At 41.0% G+C, this 16,549-nt stretch overlaps 2 long non-coding RNA genes across 2 annotated transcripts in view; one reads left to right on the forward strand and one right to left on the reverse strand.

The window, feature by feature from the left end:
* Positions 1-16,549, forward strand: part of LOC132771469 (uncharacterized) — a 268,306-nt gene that overhangs the window by 137,847 nt on the left and 113,910 nt on the right. The gene's annotated exons all lie outside the window — the stretch shown is intronic.
* Positions 3,842-16,549, reverse strand: part of LOC137096737 (uncharacterized) — a 110,014-nt gene continuing 97,306 nt past the window's right edge. The window contains exons 2-3 of the long non-coding RNA XR_010909701.1: positions 10,321-10,564; positions 3,842-4,736 (exon numbers count right to left, since the gene is read on the reverse strand). This is a non-coding gene — a long non-coding RNA (uncharacterized lncRNA). The remainder of the gene's footprint in view (positions 4,737-10,320; positions 10,565-16,549) is intronic.

Consider the following 16,549-nt stretch of genomic DNA (forward strand, 5'->3'; position numbering starts at 1 on the left):
CTGCTAGCAGGCTTTCCATGATCAACACTTTGACCACTACATGAAGAGAATGTTGGACCATATAGTGGTTTATGCAGTAAATGTTTTTTTATTCAATAATATCCCTTTCAGCATTATATAGTATATCAATTGATGCTGAAAGGAACAATAAAGGAAAACATGGAAAGTGCCATGTTGTTCTGAGAATGCATATCATTAATTTGGTTCACATTTAAGGTGCTACTTTGTATCTGCTAAAACTGTTAAAACGCGTCACAAACTGAAAATTTGCAATTCTCCACTACATACTTGCACTGTTCTGGTCTCTTCCAGTGATTGTAGATAAAGCAGGAAAGTTACTCGGCACGCTGACTTATGTTAAAAACTGATCTAATCACTTTTTTTGGAAAGAAGTTGAAATGTTTGCCAAGACCATTTCGCAGATTTGGGAAACTTGGCCACAGTGTCAAAATTTGCAAGAATGCTAAATTGTGATTGCATAATTGAAACATTTATTAACAAAAAAAACCCCAAAACTTGTCTTATAGATATAGATACCATAGGCTGATGATCAGTCACACGCAGTGTGTTTTCATCTAACTATATTAACACTACTAATTAAGTTGTTTAATACTCTAATGCAATAGTGCTAAAAATATTAAATATTATTTATTTTCACGTGGGCTTGTGAATTTTGTTTAGTAAACATATTAACTACCCAAATATGATAAATGCTTTTCATTTGTTTTCTTTTGTTTTCACCCCAAGTAAAACCTAAGTCACTTAAAAATATTCATTTAAAGAAAGTAACATTTGGTATGTATGATGATTTAAGCATGGCAAACTGAATATACCAGGCTCAGTATCAAATCTCAGTGAGAGGATAGAGAAGCATGTGATCAGATCCATCTGCTGCCACTATGGCTCCTTCCACAAAGCTGAATAAAATCCCACATAATCTGCTTTGAACTGGAATATATGGCAGTGTGGACTCAGATAACCCAGTTTAAAGTAGATATTGTGGGAGTTTATGCCTTGATATTCTAGGTTATATGGCTGTGTGGAAGGGCCCTAAGGGTGCTTCCAGACATCACCAAAAGCCATATTTTAAATTGAAGACAAAAATCCTGGGACCTGAGAGCAGGTCCACACCATCCTCACATCCTTCTTTTGAAGCGGATAAAGATGGAGAGCAGACCAGGGACATCTGGGACATCTGGTGGAAGTTTTTTTTAATTCACTCCATTATGCACTGGACTGTATATGTGCACATGTAAATATCTTAATATAAATATTAGCAGATTTGCATGTGCACATATGCAGTCCACTGCTTAAAAGAGGATTTTTTAAATAAAAAAATCTTCCTTCTGATATCTCTCTTCCCCCTATTCTTAATTCAAACTTTGTTTAAGTCTATAAAGTGTAAAATAAAAGGTTTCAGGGAGTTCTGATTGCTTTCCATTTGTGCTTCCTTGGAACCACCTGTGTTTCCGTTTGACAGCCCAATCAGCTGATCAGGTGTTTCATTTAAAAAAAAAAGCAGACCTGTTCTGAAGCAGTCGAAACAGGGGGAAGGGAAGGAAAGCATGTGTTTTGCATGACTCCAGGGATATACAGTGATGCAAATATGTGCATTTTTCGGTCAGAATTGGGATATAATCAGACCTCTTTAACACATGTTTTTTGTCTGTTGATGTGAATCAGCACATATTTACCAATTGTGTCATTTAACCCCCCCCCCCCCTGTTTAACCCAGTAACTTCTGTATTTTAGGGCTTGTGTAGAACAGTCATAAATCTCAGGTAGTTTTCCATCCCTGGTATAGGAAATCACTGGCTCCATCTACACTGTCAATTTAATGCAGTTCAACGCTAGCTTCGAACTCCAGTGGCTAGACAACAAACTCCCACAAAAGTGCATGAAAGAAAGCTGTTAATGGGCTGCAATGCTCTGTGGTTTGTGTAATCACCATTGGATCTTAAGCTGGTTTCAGGATTTCCTGTGGAATGATCTGCACAATGAAACTCCCTTTCTTTAATGCTGGTTTGAAACTGCATTAATGATTAGTGTAGATGGGATCTTTCAATGGGGGCATACAAAAACTTAAATAAATTCTTGCACATATATGGCTAGGACATCAAAGAGAACATCCAAAAGGAAAGGGAAACCTCTGGCAAATCGCATAATTCCCAACAATTAGCTCTTAAATCAAGGACTGCTGGGAATTAGAGTCCAACAACATCTAGAAAATCACAGCTTCCTCACCCCAGACTCATTTTCTGGGACATATTTGAAGTGAGGCAGCATTTAGTAATAAAGGGTTCAATCTGCGTTTTGGTCCCAAGATGGTTATTTCTTTTAAATCATGACTTTGCTCATCACATTTGATCTTCAGAATAAGCAGACATCTAGCTTTCACATATGATTCTTTTTCTAAAAAGTATACTTTTTACATATAAAGATGTTGTTCATGGCTATAGAAATCAAACTCTTTTTTTCTAGATGATAAATGTGGTCCTGGGTACAAACTGAGCAATGGATTATGGTAATATTTCTTCATGGACCCATTTCTATTCCTGCACTTCTTTACCTTGGATTCTTTTTCTAAGAAATCAAAGTTGCTAAGAAGGCTTCTTCATTTAAGAACACATTCTGTTCATATAATTTCTGGAACCAGATTGGTTTCTATTACATTCCCCCTGATGAGCCTGAGACAGAATGAATTGTAATGGCAACATGTCCAGCTGTTTGGTAAATAATTCCCATTATTCTTCCCATCGTCACAGGAACCTGTGTTATGTCCATCAAGCTTTCAGGGTGGTACATGTTCCCCAAAGCTATTGATTCTGCTGCAATGAGAGTTCTTGTGTGGGCAATATTGTGACATAATTTGTCTCCAACTCAACACCTTGCTAATTTATGTACGGTAATCTTTTACAAGGTAGTCAACATCCTTTTAGGTGAAACTAACATTTCCCTTTCACGGTTCCTCATTATTTTGCATATGATTACATTGTATGCATGTGATCCCGAGATCAGCACAATTTTATTTATCAAGATGGGCTAATTTCCTAGCTTTAGGTGCAGAGGCGCCTCTGATCATGAAGTTCAGTCAATAAGCTGACTTGAGTAAGTAAGCAATTATGCACTGCCTCTGGGAACACACTCCCCCACCTTACCGATTTTTGCATACTTGTTATCCCAGGAAAGTATCTGAGAAATTAAATTCTGCCATGATCAAAGTTTCTGTTTTTTCTTATCAGGATTTCTTTCCTGTAAACAAGGCACTTGTTACACTTACTCTCAACACAATTTACAAGCTAAAATGTCACGACTGTTTATTATATCACTTTCCACAACAACACCATCTTGGTGCTTTTAAGAACACATCCATTTTAGTACTGTGTTGTATATAAGTCTAGGTACGCATGCACATGATTTTAAAAGGGCAAGTGCATTAAATGCGCAGGCATTTCTGTTTTGCTCATCCATTCAGATTTCCTTTTAAAGCAGTCGAGTTGAAGAATATACATCCTGATACTATTACAAGTCAGGCACCCTCTTTCCCAGAGATGAGCAGAAGGTATATCAAGGGCCAAGCAAAAGATCTCTGGGTGATATGAAATAGATTAACAAGAGTTCTTGACCCCCAGTTAGTTCACAACAGGAATTACAAAATAACTCCCAGATGATTTCACAACAAAATTATGTAGAAGGACTGTAGGCTTCTATTTATGTCATGAAATGTATGCTACAAATAATGAGTAAACCAGGATTTTTAAAGGGACAATTGCATTGTGTTATAATTCTAATTTCATGAAGGATTGAACTACGCTTTTTGCAATAGAATTGTAATCTTCAAATGGCAAGTACAAGTACAGGAAGGTTAATCTTACTTAATAGTAGAGGAAGAAAAATGCCACTGCTGCTTTTCAATGTTGCCTCATGGTCACTGTGAGGTCGAATTTAGAGTAAGGACCATGGTTAGAGGGTCCTGCCTCACAAGAGGTATGCTATACCAGATTCTTTCCAAATCAATAGCACACTCATCAGGGTTGAAAACAGCAACAGAGGTATATCCACAATCTGGCCAGAAGGGATAAGTGCAAGACTAGCACCAAAATACATACATAACATGGATACAGAGGGTGCAAGACTTTATACAATTGAAAGCTATTCAAAACTTCCTACTTCACCTGCTGCCATCCTTAATTGGACAGCAGGAGGACAGGCTCCGTGCTTCTATTGGCTGCTGCCTTGATGACATTGCCACCTCCAGGCGGGGATTCCCTGGTGGAGGGGAGGAGGTTGAAGAGGATTGGTCTGATGAGGGCCAATCAGCTGTTGAGGTGCGGCTTTCCTGGGAGGAGGCAAGCCCCGGAAAAGTCTGTGTGTCCCCCAGGGGATGCAAATAAGTCTTTGATTGTTTTTTAATTGTCCTGGTGTTGGGTGAGGAGGAAGTTTCTTTGGAAGAGGTGAGCTGAGGAGCCCTGAGACAAAGGGTGACGATCCCCTTCAATCAAGCCTTAGTTGTTAGACAAAGGGACCTGATACGTGTGTATCCTTGGAGTTTCTGTTTACCATGGTTGACTCAATAGAAACAATCATCTGGTGAATGCTGGCCTGCAGTTATCAGATTTTGCAGAGGAAACCATGTGTTGTCCATTCTGTGTGCATAATGGATCTCAATTGTCACCTTTGTCTCAGGATATGCCCTTCTAGATGTCCCAGGAAATTCTTTAGCAGGATTAATATGCCTGGATTTGTGCAGAAATCAAATTTGATTAATATATTCCATAATTTAGGGTATACTGCAGTGTTTCTCAACCTGTGGGTTGCCAGATGTTTTGGCTTTCAACTCCCAGAAATCCTAACAGCTGGTAAACTGGCTGGGATTTCTGGGAATTGTAGGCAAAAACACCTGGGGACCCACAGGTTGAGAACCATTGGTCTAAGCAGATAATATTAGCTACGTTTCATTAAAAAAACACATTGTTTTTATATATTTTTTGTTATTGCTCTGCTCATGCACATCTGTACAAACATCGGTAGACATATATTTATTTATTTTATTTATTTATTTGCTATACTTGTATACCGCTGTTTCTCAGCCTAGCCGGCGACTCAACACAGTTTACAACAAAATACAACAATCAACAGTATACAATTTAAAACCATAAAAGCATGATACACAATATTCGCACATCAATAACAATCCAATGCATCTCCTGACTAAAATCGTGATCCAGTTTCATCGTCCATATTACCAATCCTTTAATCATTACATTCATTGCACCGAATTAACCAAATGCCTGTTCGAACAACCAGGTTTTTAATCTTCTATGGAACACCATCAGCGAGGGGGCTGATCTTACCTCCATGGGAAGGGCGTTCCATAGCCGAGGGGCCACCACAGAAAAGGCCCTGTCTCTCGTCCCCGCCAGCCGCACCTGTGAAGCAGGCGGGATAGAGAGCAGGGCCTCCCCAGAAGATCTTAGGGTCCTGGTGGGCTGATAGGCCAAGATACGTTCGGATAGGTAGGTTGGGCCAGAACCGTTTAGGGCTTTAAAGGCCAACGCAGGCACTTTGAATTGAGCCCGGTAACAAATCGGCAGCCAGTGGAGCTGGTGCAGCAGAGGAGTTGTATGCTCCCTGCGCTCCGCTCCTGTTAGTATCATGGCCACCGAACGTTGGACTAATTGGAGCTTCCGGGCCGTCTTCAAAGGCAACCCCATGTAGAGAGCGTTGCAGTAGTCTAAACGGGATGTAACCAGAGCGTGGACTACCGTGGCCAAGTCAGACTTCCCAAGGTATGGGCGCAGTTGGCGCACGAGTTTTAACTGTGCGAATGCTCCCCTGGTCACCGCCAAAACCTGGGGTTCCAGGCTCAGCGATGAGTCCAGGATCACACCCAAACTGCGAACCTGCGTCTTCAGGGGGAGTGCGACCCCATCCAACACAGGCTGTAACCCTATACCCTGTTCGGCCTTACGACTGACCAGGAGTATCTCTGTCTTGTCTGGATTCAATTTCAATTTGTTCGCCCTCATCCAAACCGTCACAGCAGCCAAGCACCGGTTCAGGACCTCGACAGCCTCCTTAGTAGCAGGTGGAAAGGAGTGACAGAGTTGGACATTATCCGCGTACAGATGACACCGCAGCCCGAAACTCCGGATGATCTCACCCAGCGGCTTCATGTAGATGTTAAACAACATGGGAGACAATATTGAACCCTGAGGAACCCCACAAGACAAAGGTTGTGGGGTTGAACAGGAGTCTCCCAGTAACACCTTCTGAGACCGACCCTCAAGGAATGAGCGGAGCCACTGTAAAACAGTCCCTCCAAGACCCATTCCCGCGAGGCGTCCCAGAAGGATACCGTGGTCGACGGTATCGAAGGCCGCTGAGAGGTCCAGCAGCACCAACAGGGAGACACTCCCCCTGTCGAGCTACCGGCGTAGTCTAAACGGGATGTAACCAGAGCGTGGACATAGGCATATGGGAAAGCAAGTGAGGGAAGATGAGACAGGGGTGTAAGAATGGCTAGGATTGAATGCCTTGGAGGAAGGGAAGAATACCTTTCATCAAAAATTCATTCATTCATTCATTCATTCATTTATTTCTTGCGTTTCTACCCCACCCATCTCCCCCTTAAGGGGGACTCAGGGCGGCCTCATACAAGCATCATATGATGCTAACACCATATAAACAATCAAAAGTTACATTTAAAACATTAAAAATCATTAAAACACATTATACAATTCATAAAACAATAGATTAAACATGCCAATTAAAAACCAAATCCAAATCAGGGTAAATCCAATGTCGCAGATATCCTAAGTTTCTTTCCAATAATTGAACACCTGATCCCAAAGCCAAGTCTTCAATTGTCTTCTAATGGACAGGAGGGAGGTGGCCAACCTGATGTCCTTAGGGAGAGAGTTCCACAGACGGGGGCCACTGCCGAGAAGGCCCTGTCTCTCATCCCCACTAACCGTGATTGCAAAAGTGGTGGGATCGAGAGCAGGGCTTCTCCTGACGATCTTAAGCTTAATGATGGTTCGTAACAGGAGATATGTTCAGGCAGCAGCTTTCTGTTCCCATTCTGGCAACAATGGCATCAACAAAATCAAACTTCCGGAATTATGTAATTCTGAATGCCTGTCACTGGTTGGAGGATCACATAATTATTGCTCTGTGTGTGTGTGTGTGTGTGTGTGTGTGTGTTTGTGTGCATGCAAAGATTGCTGAAAGATTATTGTGACTATCCCATCTCATTGAAAAGTCTGGAAGTTGAAGTCCACAATGTACTGGTAACTTTTTCATTATCTGAAAAAGTAGATCGAATAAAGCCACAGTGTGTCCCCTCAGGAAACACTGGGGTCCTTTTTACACTGTCGTATAAAATCCAGATTATCTGCTTTAAACTGGATTATATGTCAGTGTAGACTCATACAATCCAGATCAAAGAGATACTGTGCATTCTCTACATTGATAATCTGGATTATATGGCAATGTAGAAAGTGCCTGGGTTAGGACTATCTAAGTAGTTCTGGTGTATTCTGGACCCCCTACATCCAGGAAGTTCAGGTGGCTTCCTCCCTCACAATTTTCAGGACACTGAATTATAGAAATCTTTTCTATTTGACTTCATCTTTTGCTTCACATAGATTTGCAATTATTTTAAAAATTTAGTTTGGAGGTAAATTTTTATTATTATTTGTAATCTGTGTTCTTTGAGAGATTAGCCAGCAAATGCCTTACATTTATTTTTAGGGATCAGCCTAAAAGAGCTCATGAACCCATGAACCTTATTGACATTTCAAGGTTTTAATGAAACTGATTTAGACTTGTAAGAGATGAAACTTCCTCCATCCTCCTTCCTACCATCACCCCAGCCCAAGCATCTTTGCTAGTCTTATTCAAGATTTTTAAAAATCATTCAGCATTTCTACAGATGTTTTCCCTAAGTGACACCCTCCCAGTTCACCTCAGATCTTGCAAAATCAGCAACAGCAAGAGATGTGAAGAATTCCTCCCCTGAGAAACATGTTTCTGATCTTACTGAAATCCTTCGAACATTTAATTATTGACCTCTCTCCAGAGCAATGGTGTTGCCTGAATAGTAGTCTCTAGATTCTCCACCGGTTTCATGTGTGGCAAAAACCACTGTCTCATCTTAACGGGAACTCTTTTAACATGCCATCTGAGCTCTTGTAGATGTTTCATTTGAGGAGGGCTTTCAAAATGTCACTCCACATGTTCTACATTTACAGAATTGTGGAAGAATTCTAACAGATCATTTCATAGGACTGCTGATATAGGATGGACTGCTCATGGTAAATGGGTTAAGTGAGGGTTGCTGTTGTCACTGGATGCACCAAATGGATTTTCAGAATAGGTTGCTAATTAGCATGTCCAACTCCAATTCAGTTCAGGGTGGAACTAAAAAAAATGTTATACATGACACAGCCTTCAGAAACATCAACTCTATATTCCGGGGCATAGGATAGCACCCAAGGATCCAGAGCAAATAGTGTAAATGATGCTGCCAAGCAAAATTAATGCATCAATCTTGTTTGTTGTGTCAGGAACTAGGTAGGGGCAAATTGTGACAGGGAGTTCCCATTGACTGAGGATCCAGGGCAAATATCTTCCCTGTGTAATGAAAGCTTTACTCTGCCTAGAGACTTCTCCCTATAATGTGTACCACCAAATGGCAAAGTCCAGAGAATAGTTTGGGTTGTTGTGAGTTTTCATGGTCATGTTCCAGAAGCATTCTCTCCTGACATTTTGTGCACATCTATGGCAGGCATTCTCAGAGGTTGTGAGGTCTGTTGGAAATTAGGCAAGTGGAGTTTGTATGTCTGTGGGATGTACAAGGTGAGAGAAAGAACTCTTGTCTGTTTGGGGCAAGTATGAATATTGCAATTTGCCAGCTTGATTAGCATCGAATAGCATTGCAGGTTCAAAGCTTGGCTGCTTCCTGCCTGGGGGAATCCTATGCTATAAGGTGTTAGCTGGCCCTGACAGTTTCCTATCTGGAGCTCACAACCTCTGAAGATGCCTGTCATAGATGTGGGCAAAATGTCAGGAGAGAATGCTTCTGGAACATGGCCATACAGCCTGGAAAACTCAGCAACCCAGTGATTCCAGGCATGAAAGCCTTCGACAACACAGATAATAGTTTGTTTCCCTTTCTTCTATAGCTGCTAGCTACTGTGTGTTCAAGGCTACTTCTGAGCCTGGTCTATAGCTTCCTGCAACCACTGGTGCATATTGAAACGCGTATTGAAACATAAGATGAAACTCTTGGCAAGCTGTCTCTGGCCCTCTTTCCCCTCCTCCTGATTGCCTCCTTTATCCATCACTCTTTTCTGCAATAGGCTCCGTGCCAATTCTCTTGATTAACTTGTCAGTCTTCACAGTATCATTCTTAACCTTTGACCCAGGAGACAAATCACTGTCTTGTTAGCTCAGCTCCTTTTAGAGACATCACTATTTAAAGCACACACGGCTTCTATGGCCAATCTTTCACTCTACCACTTTCTCCGACATAATTTCCCTTCTTTGTTAGTGTGCTCAGCATGTGCATTTGCAATTCAAATGCTCTCTGTTTGTCTGTTTTCTACAGCTGATATGTCTTTTAACATAAGGTGAGTGGTGTGGACCTTCATGAAAAAGTAAGTGAACATGGGGTATGATCCATATACTGAAATGTGGCATGTTTTAATTCGGTAAAGAGAAGTTTTTCACCCTGTTTCATAAAACTATGACTTAGGAACAACTAAAGAAGCTGAATGTGGGGAATTCAAAAGGATAACTTGGCAAATCATACAATCAAGTGGTTCCCAAGCTTTTTTTGACCAGGAACTACTTGACCAGGGACCACTCTCCATCCAACATGAGTACCAAAAGGGTTACAAATCAGTTTTTGGTCAACTTCAGATTTGGGGGTGCTGATTCAGAAAATTGCATTGGATAGACCACATCACCTCTCGTTTCTGATATAGAACATATGCCATGGTCAGCGACAGGGAAGGAGTGGCAGTCAGTGTGAAAGGAGCAGAAATAAAATAAAACAATGAGGAAGGAGGCTCGCAAACCAGTTTTTTGTCCTTATGGCTCACTGATGATCTGTGGCCCACAGGCTAAGAACCACTGATACAATTATTTATATAGTGGGATTCACAATGACATCCAGTACTAAGGGTCAGCAGCTTTGATATATTCAGAAAGGGGATAAACAGATTCACGAAGGATAAGGCTATCAATGTGTAATAGACAAATTCACATAACATTGCTTGTTAAGAAAAATTAAAAAAGAAAATGCTATTGTACCCATGTCCTCTTTGTGGGATTACCATTGGCATCTGGTTGGTCTAAGTGGGAAGAGACTAGTAGCTGTGGCATGCCATTCATCTCAGCCTGTGGGGCTCTTCTGATGTTCCTAAGCAGTGAGCTGGCCAGAATAAAATCATGTCATATTCTAAGAAATAGTCACATCTTGTGTCCATTCACATTGCATGATTATAACATTACTAGCTGTCCCCTGCCATGCGTTGCTGTGGCCCAGTCTGTTGATCTGGAAAATAAAGTAAAGAGAAAGTATTGGTTTCTAATATATGTAATTTCTTTATGCTTGTGGGTAAACAGTATTTCTTGCTGCTTCTTTGTCAGTGTTGATGTGGAGAGTGTCTGGTTTGCCCACACTGGAACATGCAAGATATCATAGTCCTTCTTTAAGGGTCCCTTTCAAATCTATGATACTATATCTATGTGTGTGTGAATCATATCTATCATCTCTCTCTCTCTCTCTCTCTCTCTCTCTCTCTCTATGGCTGGATGGCTCTTTGTCAGGAGGACTTTGATTACGTTTTCTTGACCTGATGAAGGGATTGGATTTGATGGCCTTAATTAAGTATTTTCTGTTGGTCATGGGGGTTCTGAGTGGGAAGTTTGCCCCGATTCTGTCGTTAATGAGGTTCAGAATACTCTTTGATTGTAGGTGAACTGTGAATCCCAGTGACCACAACTCGCAAATGTCAAGTTCTATTTCCCCCAAACTCCATCTGTGTTTATATTTGGGCATATTGAATGCTTGTGCCAAGTTTGGTCCAAATCCATCATTGTTTGAGTCCGCAGTGCTCTCTGGATGTAGGTGAATTACAACTCCCAAACTCAAGGTCCATGCCCACCAAACCCTTCCAGTATTTTCAGTTGGTTATGGGAGTTCTGTGTGCCACTTTTGGTTCAATTCCATCATTGATGGAGATCAGAATGCTCTTTGATTGTAGGTGAACTATAAATCCCAGCAACTACAACACCCAAATGACAAAATCATAATTTTTTGAGTGATGGTCACTCCTTGTGTTGTGAGACGTTTTGTTGCCAAATTTGGTGTGATTTCGTTCATTGGTTCTTTTGTTTTTAAGGAACTCATTATGCACAGAGCATTTATATATATATAGATTATTGGAGCCCCCAGTGGCGCAATGGGTTAAACCACTATGCTGGCAGAACTGAAGACCAACAGGTCAGAAGTTCAAATCCAGGGAGAGCATGGATGAGCGCCCTCTGTCAGCTCCAGCTCCCCATGCAGGGACATAGGAGAAGACTCCCACAAGGATGGTAAAACATCAAAACACCCAGGCATCCCCTGGGCAATGTCCTTGCAGACATCCAATTCTCTCACACCAGAAGCAACTTGCAGTTTCTCAAGACACTCCTGACACACACACACACAAATATTCCACTTTAAGTGCCATGGTTCCCACTGAATCCTGGGATTTGGAATGAAAGGAGCAGAGAGTGCTCTATTGCCTCCCTAAGCTACATGGAACCATGCAATGAAATGGAACAATTATACTATAACCATGTTATGTGAATTATTTCCAGGTCACTGACAATGGCAACATTTATGTCAATACTGTTGTTGATCTATTCTGATTTTTTTAATGAGCTCCCCAAGGTGCTGATCATATTTTGGAGAAAATATTCAAGAATGGTTCTTTTAATATGTGGGCTAAAACCCAGAGTAGACTGACCATCCTTTGCCATGTAAGCTATCAGCCATCACTATAAAAATTGTGCCCTTACAAATGGCCTGCTGTTTAGCAGGAACTCATAGCATGATATTCTTAGCAGATCATAATATGTCAGGGTGAAAGTGGCATTGAAATTTCTGCTAAAATTGGACACTAACACTGTCCATGGAGCAAGTACAGTACTTTGGATTATCTGAATTGCAGACAACTGCTGAATTTCAAACTAGTCCCATGGATGCAAACAAGTTCTCACAGTAATCATTGGTTGGCACATCCCAGAAGTCAATGGGGCAATACATGAGACTTTCCAAGGGACTCATTTGGCATTTGGTTAAGCGGAATAGTAGAATAACATAAGAGAGAGATGATATCACCTTTGAGCTTTGCATTAGTTATACTATGTCAGGGATGAACTTTACCATGATGAGCCACTTAAACTTTTATGGAACCTCACTGTACAGGCACATGAGGATGGGTGTTTTACAGTCAGGATAAAAGTTAATTTGCTCTGTTATATATTCTTAGCTAGTAAAGTAACATATATAAAATATATTATTCTACATAGAGCAAGGGGTTGTGGTTTTTTTAAAAATCCATGACAAATGATAGTCTAAAACTTAAGTGCATTTTTCAGAATGAGGTTGTTGAAAGAGAGCCAACTAACACAGTAATCCAAGGCATGTCCACTCAGTTGTATATCTAAGCTTTCAGCGCTTCCCAATCATGGCTTCAGAAGCTTGTTTCTTTTCAGAGGAAAGGCGCTCTGGGGATAGTCATGTGGACAATTGCCTCTCTCTCTCTCTCTCTCTCTGTCTTGTCCTACTCTCACCACATCTGTTTTGTTGCTGCTGTTGTCTCCTCTACCATAATTGAACCAATAGACAAACCCAACAGGATTTTAGCCACAATCTGCTTCCAGGATAATACTTGATGTTTTGTTGGTTGTATAAACTGCCAGAACTTTTGCTCTGCTGGTGTAACCTTTGAGAACTGGTGATCATATTTATGGTACAGTAAAGTGGTGGAGTAGTACATTTTAGAGAATTAGTGATTACACTACATTTGGGTTAAATTATTCCCTTTTCCTAGTTTAAATATTTCATTAAAAGGATTGTTTAAAATCAAATGACTGCTGCTCCATTAATCTGAAACTACATGTCTGTGGTATCTTTCAAATGCATTCTGCTTCTGGAAGTGTAAGAAAATAACAGCAATGATACATGCCAACCTTGGAGTAAAACTCATTGAATTCAGTGGGCCTGAACAATGAATAGACATTTTAGGATGGTTTTGCCTATCTAATTTACCTGTCTATATAGAGGATGGAATGATATATGATATCATGTTTCAGAATGAATAAATGCAAATGTGAAAGAAAAAGCAGGACATAACATAGCTTTTCCCCTGCATTCAAACATAAACTTCAGCTGGTATATAAAGTGTATTTAATTTAATCACATTTTGCAAATTGTGTACAAAATTTCTCTTTATATGTACTAGTGGGGAAGATGATGGCTGTAATGACAAATCCTGTGTATTTAGCTCATGGTAATCTACGCATTGATTTACAAAAATCCAGTCCTCTAGGGTATGCCTGCAAAATCGCATCTTCTCCCAACTACTAGTTTTTACACTGGACTCCTTTATTTAGATGAGATTTATTTTGTAATAATAATAATAAAAATAAAAATCTTCAATGCAGCCAATTGGTTCTCTAGTGACTCAACATCTGAAGAGGCACAGTAGCACAAGTGATTCCAGCAATTCTATGGAATAAATTACATTTCTTAATACATTTTCTGATCAGGCTGTGGAATAATTTATTCTGTCAGGCAGAACTAGCTAGATTTGCAAACCTGAAGAGAAAAGTTATTTGCAAGAGAGAAAAATCTAAGCAGTTCTGGTATATAAAATGTTTGTACTTTGGGTGGCTAAACCTGTAGCTTGTTCAAAGGAAAAAGTTTTGCAGGATGGATTTGTGAGTCTACATCCTTGAAGTCAAATTTAAACCCTGCTAGGCTTTCAAATATCAAATTCTTAGTATTGCATGCTGCTACTTCAATATGTAATTGTTTCAATTGTGTGCAAGCTCCTTTCCAAATATTGGAATGCAGAAATATGGATACCTATTACCTCAGTCTTTCAAAGTGTGTCCAAAAGAATAACTAGGATTCTAAGTTCTGAAAACTAAATGGAGGATTCTGACATCTGAAGTCTTAATTTTGAAAGACAGATGCAATCATTAAGGTCAATTTGGGTCACCCCAAATTGGTTTTCAAATTTAGGGCAATCCTCTGGTTATGTCATTTGCCCATTAACTGGTATAGTAAAGTAGTGAAGCTGACCCCAAGTAGGAATTTTCTTATTGGCTCCAGATGAGATGATCTTGACTTTCCCCAGACACTTGGAAATATCCTACTTCCAAAATTGTCTGCTGCTGCTTAATATCCCTTGGATGAATATGTATAGAATTTGAGAGATTTCTGATTATAACCGTGGAAGCAGGGTACCTCTCCCATCACAAATACTGGAACACTGAAATACAGAAAGTTGTTGACTCAAGCAGCCTATGCTGATCTCCTATGCTGCAGATTATATTGATCTGGGATGTTTTCACGTGACCTAATTGTAACACTATAATTCCCCATTTAACTACTATGACCACATTCTGTGGAACCCTGAGATTAGCAGAGGTAATGGAGGAGCTCTCTGGCTAATGTTTTGGTTATCTATCAATCATGACATAGGCCATCAATGGTTTATTTCTGAAGGAGCAACTTATTGTATCAGGAAGCCACTGATACAGGAAGTCTAGTCTAATAACAATATATCTTAGATGTACCTTCACTTGCTATTCTAAACATTTCTGGAAGAATTCCATATTATCAAATATCATTATTATTATATTGAAGCCAGCAACAAAAGCCAAAGCAAAGCTATGTTAGATACGGTTGGATAGGTTCATTTAGAAGAGACTAAAATTTGGAGTAAAACATACGAATTTGAACATCCGATGCAGTGTTGAACCATGCTGGAAAGGTGTGTGTGTTTGGGGGGGGGGGGGGAATCTGAATTTGAACCACTTACCTTTTTTTCTGGAAATAATCTATAATGTTCGGTTGTATCCCAAGGTTATTTTAATTTTCACAAACATCAAGCAACTTTGATAAGATAAAGGGAATTTTTAAAATCTCATGCCTTCTGCCGGTGATGCAAGGAGGGAAACTGTGGGCATGGCTAATCATAGCCATCTTTAACTTTAGTTTGTGAAGGCCAGGCCCCCGATGGTAGAGGTTGCAAAAGACCCTGCGGTTAAACTACATTTCCCACAATGCTTGCCTGCTTATTAGCCAAAATGACTGAAGGACCCAAAAATAGCTGTCTGTAGCAGTCTTTATCTAAATATAAAATAATCAGATTGAATCTACAAAGGTGTCTAAAGATGGTAGCAAAGCACTAAGCAGCTTTTGCAAAGCCAAGAGAACATAAACTGCTTAAAAACCAATCATTTTACTTTTGCCTGATTGCCATGAACAAGGGACTAGGTAGCCAGCCACAGCCAGCCAGCCCTTTACAGTCAGTAAGTAATGATAAAATGACATGATTGCCTCTGCAAATAGGAATAAATAGATGGATGTATCTTGAGAATCCCCTCCAACTCAGTAGAGGAAGCAAATGGATGTCAGGAGAGTTTGGATGGTGCCTTTCTGCCCAGAAAAAGGGGGTCAGCCTCGACAGTATAGGGATTCTAGTAGTGTACCGTCCACCTCGCTGCACTACAGTCTCCCTACCTGAGCTAGCGGGGGTGGTCTCGAGCCTGGCATTGAAGTCTCAACGGCTTCTTGTGCTGGGAGACTTCAACGTCCATGCCGAGACGACCCTCACAGGCGCGGCTCAGGACTTCATGTCTGCCATGGCAACCATGGGGCTGTCCCAACAAATATCTGGCCCCACCCACTGTGCTGGACACACATTGGATTTGGTTTTCTGTCAGGGATGGGAACAGGGTGGCGGTGTGGAGGAGTTGTCCATCTCTCCGTTGCCATGGACCGACCACTTCCTGATCAGATTTAGGCTCACTGCGCCCCCTAACCTCTGCAAAGGTGGAGGACCCATTAAGATGGTCCGCCCCAGGAGACTGATGGATCCGAATGGCTTCCTGACGGCTCTTGGGGATTTTCCCGCCACCTCGGTAGGTGACCATGTCGAAGCCTTGGTGGCTCTCTGGAATGGGGAGATGACCAGGGCAATTGACATGATCGCTCCGGAACGTCCCCTCTCAAGTAGCCGAGCTAAACCAGCCCCTTGGTTTACTGAGGAGCTGGCAGCTATGAAGCGAAGGAAGAGGGAACTAGAGAGCGTGTGGCGTTCGGAACCGAGCGAGTCAAACCGAGCACGGTTTGTGTCCTTTCTTAGGGCATATGCCGCGGCAATAAAGACCGCAAAGAAAACTTTCTTTGCGGCCACTATTGCGTCTGCAAAGAACCGTCCGGCGGAGCTGTTTCGGATTGTCAGAGGTCTTT

The sequence above is a fragment of the Anolis sagrei genome, chromosome 3 (genome assembly GCF_037176765.1).
Source record: "Anolis sagrei isolate rAnoSag1 chromosome 3, rAnoSag1.mat, whole genome shotgun sequence".
Lineage (NCBI taxonomy): Eukaryota > Metazoa > Chordata > Lepidosauria > Squamata > Dactyloidae > Anolis > Anolis sagrei.